The sequence below is a fragment of the Monopterus albus genome, unplaced genomic scaffold, assembly GCF_001952655.1.
Source record: "Monopterus albus unplaced genomic scaffold, M_albus_1.0 scaffold76.1, whole genome shotgun sequence".
In the NCBI taxonomy this organism is placed as follows: Eukaryota; Metazoa; Chordata; class Actinopteri; order Synbranchiformes; family Synbranchidae; genus Monopterus; species Monopterus albus.
In genome coordinates this window covers 1,608,823-1,617,458 of record NW_018127956.1, presented here as the reverse complement: position 1 = coordinate 1,617,458, position 8,636 = coordinate 1,608,823, and the positions used below count along the sequence as shown (strand labels likewise).

Sequence of the window (8,636 nt, the reverse complement as noted above, 5' to 3'; positions counted from 1 at the left end):
CACACATTGATTTACTTCATGTTTTGACTACTGCTATGGCCAGCTGCAAAGCTGGTAACAGAGACGTCTCGGTTGACGTTTCTGTGTAGTATGGGGCTAGCCCAACCGAGGGGATATAATGTATAGGCCTGGTGGGTTCAGGGTCTTTCATCTTACATCTGCCTGCGTGCAGTTTGGAGGTGCAAGATACCTGAGCGTGTAATGTTAATTTTTACCAGTGTTCATGGAATAAATCAGCGCTGTTTTGTAGTTACTTGGACTGCCTCGTCTCTCAGAGTCAGTATGGTAAAAAGTACCGGGTACAACAAACCCATTTGTCATCCATGTAGCGTTTTTTTTCAACATGACTGTTTGTGTTTTATCAGCTTAGAAATAATGTGTTTGTTGATATGTGTGACTTTAGTGAAGATCAGATCACATTTCATGACCACGTTATGCAGTAAACCAGGAAATTGCAAACAGTGTCATTAATTTTTCTTTCTGTATGTAGTGGAGTGTATGAACAAAAATACACACACAACTGCACACATGAATGAAAGTGCAAAGACACCAGTTTGTTATTGCAGCTGGAAAGAATGATTTATTTCCTTCAGAAAAATACAGTGCAGGATGTGTCATTTGCCCTGATCATTTTTCAAATAGATATGTTGCCTTCAAAACTGAATGTTTTCATTATTTTGTGCCTGTCAGAGAGACAATTTTGGCTCATGAAGTCATTATATTCTAAAAGATATTTGTGAACATTGGCACATCATCAAACAGTTCCAGATTATGCTGCCATATTAAAGGAATGTGGAAAGTTTGACATGTTGGAAAATATACAGATTTGCTTTATTAATAACAGTTAGATTAAAAAATGCCATAATGTCTCTCCCTTAAATATAAATCTACAACCAAAAGACAGTTTTAACTTTTAGCTCAATTTTAGTTTAGCTTAGCATAAAGAGAAGACACAAAGGGAGACAGCTGTTGTAAAAGTACAAAGCTGCCTGACTAACAAACAACAAGAATAAAGCGCACCTGGTCAAGAAATAGTCGTACACATAAACCTCCATACGAGCACAAATATTAGTCTTGATACTCTGAGAAATAAGATACTAGTCTTAAGCCTTAACGCTGAGCTTGTTTCCTGTTTGTAGTTTGTATTTAAAAGGCATATTTATCTTCAGACTACATGTTTTTGGGATAATTTATTGTAAGAGATTACTGTTCTGTTGGCAACTGTCACTCTGTACCACACTCACACACAGCCTTCCTCTTATCTAGTGCTAGTGGGCAGTTTGAATTGAAGAATACTGAGCACTTAGCATCCAAAAATAGTCATCCATCCGATATTGTATAGAGATGTTATCAAAGTAGATGGACACACATTCTCAGTGCCACCTGCTTTCCTGTTTATTTATTGATGGCCCTGTGTTTTTGAGGCCGGATGCAGCTTGACTGCCAGGGAAATGCTGGTGATGTATCAAAGATCTATCGATAGTAGGACTGGGTTTAAAAAAATCGATTTTCCATTTCAAATTGATCTTTATTTGAATGAACCACAATCTATTCATAAATTACCAAAATCAATCATTTAATTTATGCTTTTTTCTATGGATGCATTAAGCTTTAACTCCATTAGTTTCGCATGACCACTTGAGGCTTTTCTTCTTTGTGCATCAAAGATGTGGCCATGTGAGCATTTAGTGAACCATCCTAAGGTGACTCAACATGCAGGGTTCTATGGTGTGAGCATTTCACTCATATACACCAGTAAATATCAGGCCGCAAAGTAAAAACAAAGTTCAGTGGCTTAAGCTATATGCTGAATGTGTGCAGATACTCACAGGAAAAATATAAATGATAAGAGTGATCTAGATAACAAAGCGCACTGGTAGTATTCTTAAAAATAAAGTACAAAAATATATACCTTCATCATGCCTTTGCAGATGTCGCAACAGTGTTTAGGGAAGTAAACATCTACTGTAAATCTTTAACATTTGCAGCACTGACAGGCAATTTGTATTCACACACTTTCCTTTTTGGTTCATGTTTTGACCATTGCATTTCCAGCAGTGTCCTTGGAGGTCCATAACCTGACCTTTAATGTGAACACCCCTCCCTGGCTGTCATTGTGAATATGTCTGCGAGATACAATGAACCACTAAGAATTATTAATTACTTTAAAGGGCAGTGGAAAACAGCTTAAAATATCTCTCTCCTGTGTTGGCTGACCACTGCAGATGACCATAACAGCTTAGCATTTAATATGTCATACATCACAATCAGTGGATGCACTTTGTTATACACAATAACTTGTAACATATGAACAATTTGTAGCAAATGGATGCCTCACATTCATAATATGCAAAGTAATGGTCAATTATACACAAATAAATGTGCCAAATAATGGGAGAGCATTCATATGGAAACTCAAATCTAGCCGCAGGGGTTTCAAACCAGTGACTTCTGTGCCAGTCCCAATAGAGAGGGTTGTGTCAGGAATTCTGTCCTCACCCAAGCAAAGAGCAGATATGTGGCCTGACACTGTATCTGCATTGTATTTGCTCAGGTTAAGCAGTGGCTGGTCCAGCTGACTTGTAATGGCGATCACCTCTGAGAGCCGGGTCAGCTCAGTTGTCCAACCACTGACACTCTACCAAGATTGCCAGTCAAAAGAAGAATATGATGGGCTCCAACTAAACTAACAATTACTCATCTCAACACATCAAAACCACCCCTGGAAGAGGTGTTGTGGGGACTATGAGCTATAAAACAGCAATAACTACTTGGCCACACAAGACAGTTTCACATTTCATATTGTTTCTGTAATGTCACTGATATCAGACTTCAAAGACAAGACTCTTGACAGGGAAGAGGAGGTGCAAAGAGCTGCACTGTTACTCATGGCAGAGGGAAAATGGTTTGCATACACTGTTCTCACAGTTTTTGATTAAAAGGCTCAAGACAGTGAAGGAAATAAATAATGCAGAACTTTGATCTTGCTCAAGGAATGAGGGGTATACTGGGAGCCACAGACAGAGTGTGTTTGTGTATGTGCTCAAGTCTATTCTGTACATGTGTGTGTGTGAGGCAAAGTAGGAAAGAAAATGTGAATGAAAGGGAGCCATCTCATTTAAATGTGGCCTTTTGTTCCACTGTAACACTGAGCTCATAGAAAAGACTAATTGTAAAGCATTCCCTGTCACGGTGACATGGTGGAAACTTTGGTGCTAGCATTTTCTGAGCCAAATCCCCATTCACTGCTATGGTTTTGTAATACCCCAATTCTTTAATTGGACAGATCTGAATAACAAAGGAGTCCATCTTTAATTTATTCATTCATTTCCTACCGCTTAGTCCCTGAACGGGGTCACGGGGTGGGGGGGGTTTGCCGGAGCCAATCCCGGCCGGCAATTTAGTGCTGATTCATTTTTAAAGCCAGAAATAAAGAACACAACCCAGGTTGTTCCTTCCTCCAGAGACACACACACTCTGCCTGCTGGAGTGAGGAGCCCCCGGAAACACAGAGCCTAATACATTTATCAGTTTTGGGCCACCCCCTTACACAGATGAAGTCAGTCCAGCAGACTCCATCTCTTATCTAGAGGTCCACAGGCTTGGCTCAGCAGCTGCGTATTACCTAGTCATAACAAAATGAGGAAGCTCAATGTGTGTGTATGTTGTCACGTGGTGTGTAGCTAAGACATTCACTTATTTATTCAGACATGGTATTCCAACACAAGATTAATACAGGAAAACAATTGGTGTCATGACTTACTGCTAGAGCAGACTGTAAATCTTACTAAATTGCATTTACTAACACATTTGATTCAACACATTAATGTCTAATAATTATCCGACTGATTTATTAATTTCTAACAGTTTACAGGTACTGTATGCCACCTACACAGGTATGGGGGTAACAGGGAGGACACCTGAACCTACTTTGAGCACTGGACAGACAAATCAAAAAAAAAAAAAAAACTTTGATTCATTTGAAAGTGTGGTCTATCAGGACTAATGCTTTGCTGATAATGCATAGAGTGCCCTGTGGAGCTGCCAACCACAGTGAAGCATTTGAAGTAATCTGATAAAGCTGGGAAAGACTGCCTGCCAGTGCACTCTCTTCTGTTGATGAGGAAAGTAATCCTATTTTCTGCTGTTTCACTGGCATATGCTCTTCCGCCTATCTGATCTTGTTCTAACCGACAACTAATTGTAATACCAAGATAAAACCAGCATGAAAACATACAAAGATTCTGTTTCTTATGAGCTGGGTCTTACTGTCATTGCGTCAACAAATACATACATCTGTATCGTGTTAGGACAAAATACAATAGTGTAGAGGAGACCATGTGACTGCATTTTGCCCAGTTAATGTCCTGCAGGTCAATCTGCATACTCATCACTGTTAGTTCACAGTGATATCGTTGGCACAGCTGATAAATAGTGCCAGTGAAAAAATACAAATGTGGTTTGTTTGTAAAGCTGTTTCCAGCCCTAAAATAATGGGTGGTAAGTACAATTGTTGGACAAACTACTGTATGGGAAAGCTGTCCAAAACTAAGACAGGAATTAGAAAACAGTAATAGTTTAACTGGACTCGGTGTATAAACAGACTGAATAATGTTAATTCTAAATTACTTTCTAAGTTGCATTAAAACCTGTATTTCTGGTCATTAGAAAGCAGCTTAATTGCCAGTCACACAGTCAAGGCAGACATCACCAGTGGGTGCTGGGGCAAATATTGAAAGTTTTAAATAGATTATGTAAAACCTTTTAAGATTATGTGAAACCTTTTACTGTGTTTAGTGGTATAACAAATTTGCTTTTAGAAACTATGTTGGAGATTATTAGAAAATATTACTATGTTGGAGAATGGTACTATTTGGATAACAAAGAAAGCATGCAAGAAAGAAATGCAGTTAATCATACACAGCCTGTCATTCTACAAAGGAGGGAGTTTGGGTGGAGTTTTATTTAATTCCATTAAAAACGTATGTTTTGCAGACTCTCCCAGGCCAGTACTCATGCACGTCTGTTTTTATTGTGGATTTGACTGAGCTTCCTTATCAGCTGGCAGCAGGCAGGAAAAGGTCCTGGAGACGGCCAAAGATCCATCGTTCTGGCAGCCAGGCTTCTTATTTGAAGCAACGAGCTTCAGGTCAAACATGATTAGTGTAAGCTGCACACCCAACTGCTCCATGCATGAGCACTGTGCATGAGATCACTTCTGGGTGTGTGTGAAATAAAGAGTGAGAGAGAGAGGGAGAGGGAAAGGGAGAGGTAGAGGGAGAGTACTCCTGACTTTACTGGCACATCAAATTTACTTCACTCACAGCAATCAGCAGATGCATACGAATGAGTCTAATTAGTCATATCATTATATATGTGTATTAATGCAGTTCTACCCAGATACTTCCAGCAGCGACCGAATATATCCAGCAATTAAGTCGAATTCCGTCTGTGCGTAAACGTAGTGCGCGCCAGGTCTCTGCCATTTTAAACTCTACATTAATATTAATTTTTTCAGACCAGGGATCGAAGTAAGTGAGATACTGCCATCAGTGTTAGTCTTGCCGTCGCTCAGCGTCCTTGCCAAATTCTTGCCGACTCCAAAATGTTGCCTTGTTTTCTGGTTGCATGGAGACTGAAAGGGTGCATTGTGCGAGCCCCGAACTGTGGGAACAGGTTCAGTGGCGCGTCGTGGATGCCAGCGGCTCTCAGCACAACTTTAAGGGGACCTGATGGGGGCGAATCAAAATACTGACCGATCCGACAGTAGGAGAACGAACTGATCTGCTGTAGCCTACGATATTATCGGAGACCTGCTGAAGAACTCATCATGAAAAGGAGAGAAAAGGGTGGTAAGAGGTAGGTGTCTGTGTTCCTACACCTTTTAAAAGAGCCACTGTTTGCTGGTTTCCAGTTTGAATGAGTGTTTCTCAGTGTGATTAGTGCTGAAAACAAAGGAGGGGTGGTACTGACTAAAACAAGATGAGAACAAACTTAACAGGGGTATCAATTCCCAGGAGACATCGTCTTTATCTCATGAATTCTGAGTTCATGTTCTGCTAGATGCCAGTTGCTTATTAGTAGAATTTAAAATTGAACAGTAACTGGTTCTTTAATTTTGCATTTTTAATTTTATCAGCTTGTGCTTTAATTAATATAACAAACGTTTGAAAGATCCATATTAAATTATGTAGAATATTACTGAAGTTAATCTTGGAGTTATATTTACACTGATGATTACAATGAATGTGATCAAGCCTTTAATCTCTAACACAGCCTTCATTAAATACCATTACACTTTAGAAAGAGCTGACTGAAAGTGTGCTTATGCATGTTGCTCTTATTAAGAATGACTGGAGAAAGGGCTCTTAATGAAAATCTGCCCACAGTAGGACAACGTTTTGCTCTAGGGACCAAAGAGTATCTCTAGTAATTGAGATTAACACTGAGTAAGGGACTGGGGGTGGCAGAAGCTAAAAGCATTGAAATATGATTAGAGCTGAATTAAAGCCGTGCATATCAAGTTAATGATGCTGAGGCTGCTTTATTTTCCTGTTTCTCTTTTCGTCAGCCAGCAGCTTATTGGCAGCTTATTTTCCATTCATGCAAAGCTTTCAGCTGTGATGCAATCCCTTAATGATTCTTTCATGATGCATACAAGAAAAACACCATCACAAAATATATTAACATATATTGGTGTTGCATTTTAATCCCTCTGTATTTTGGGCTCAAGTTCATACACATGGTGCCAGAGACTTCTAAGTAACAGCAGGGAATTTATGACATGAGATAATGACCTTTGGCTACACAGGTGGTGTATTTATTGTGGAAATTAAAAGCAGGAGCGTGATTCATCACAGAAGTGGGCAATGACTGTAGGAGCACTGACAAAGACCTCACCTGATTTATAGACCAACTGATTTATTGTTTTTACAGTAAATGGGTGTGAGATGGTTTATATTTGTTCTAATACATTAATAAAATAAGTTGTTTTTTGTCAGAGATGTATTTCAGAAGCATATTGTGAACTGGGAGCCACACTGGTGCTGCACCCCGGGAGTTATTAGATTTACACCCTCTCTTGTTTCTTGTATCTCATCCACAGGCGACACATTTCTCCTTCCTCTCCCCTTTATTCTTTCACTGCCAGCTGTCTTCAGCAGCTGTCTCCATGACTTACTAACATTTGTTCCTTTCCTTTATATCTCATTAGTGTCACAGTGTTCTCTGTTGTCGTTGTAATGTCACCCCTTGCCTTAAAGCCTTGCTTGATATCATTCTTTCTCTCACAACCCTGTGCTCATGTGTCCAATTTCCCTTCCTACCCACATGCTCTCTCCTCCTCCATCACCATCCTACTTCTGTGCTCCCATTAGCTCTCAGCAAAATACCAGGTTGACACAGTATGTGATGGGAAAAATACAACCTTTAGAGGAGCATAATACTACCCATTCCATTTAAGCAAGACCTTTCATTTCCTCGGGTGTTAAGCTGCATCTGTCATGCTATTTTACATTCTTGTCTACGCTGCTGAAACAGTGTGCAGAGGGAAATCCTTTAGAGCCTCAAATCGCAGGCTTGATCTGTGTTTTGCTCTTGTGCATCAACCTCCATCTCCCCCCAGATGCTCATTAACAACAGGCACCTCTTAAACTGGTGCTCTCATACGCAAGTGATCTGTCCCCCTCACACACACACATACACACCACCATTGCCACTGTACTCTGTCCTCTACGCCCCCGTGTCATGTGATACTTGGAGATACTTAGAGATCGATTTCATTTTTTAATCATGTTAAGTGGATCTTGCCCAGTCTTCACCCATTTTATGAAATTAAGGAGTCTGTTTGAACTCTTTTTGTCTCAAAGAAGCTCAGCCATTGCCTTGTTTGTCTTGTTGTTAATAGCTTTAGCATTTGCCCCAAACACAAAGATGTAGTGGCCAATGCTGATGCTACACTGACTTACAAAGTTCTTCCTTAAGAGGATTAGTAACAGGATAGGAGGTATAGGCCTGATCAGCTATTAATGAAGTGTGTTAGGGTGGGTAGACCTGGGATTTTCAGAGACCTTATAGTGCATACAAAATATAAAGTGTAATTTGAAAGTTACATAGATGAGCTGTGTTACTTGGACTTTTAAGTAAATTACCTTAAAAATTAGTGACGGCATACCTAGACAGAACAAACTAGGAAATTTATAATGGTCACTTTTATGGACAAATGTTGTATCAGAGTGGCAACTATAGTTTTAGATTGAACTCTTATATGAAAGGTTGTTGGTTTTATGATAATTTATAGTTATTTTTCAGTCTCTTTATTAAGTTAGAAGGAGAAAATACAGGAAATATATACAAAATATTAATAATCACCTTTATTTGGCCAAGTATGTTACACACAAGGAATTTGTTTCCAGTACAGAACTGAGGCAGCCATCTGTGGCGCCAACTCACACCAATGGCTCTAACCATCGGGGGCAACTTGGGGGTTCTGTGTCTTGCCCAAGGACACTTTGACATGTAGACTACAGGCACCAAGATTCAATCCGCCGACCCTCCAGTTGAGAGACAACTGCTCTACCCACTGAACCACAGTCGCCCCCAACAACCCCAAAAACAACATTTTCAGAACAAGCTGG

The 8,636-nt window shown here is 39.8% G+C and overlaps 1 protein-coding gene across 1 annotated transcript in view; it reads left to right on the top strand.

The window, feature by feature from the left end:
- The first annotated feature begins 5,294 nt into the window (after window positions 1-5,294).
- The window catches only part of LOC109963549 (uncharacterized), a 23,618-nt gene continuing 20,276 nt past the window's right edge, over window positions 5,295-8,636 (top strand). Inside the window, exon 1 of the mRNA XM_020606155.1 lies at window positions 5,295-5,859. The gene's annotated coding sequence lies outside the window, so the exon portion shown is untranslated. The remainder of the gene's footprint in view (window positions 5,860-8,636) is intronic.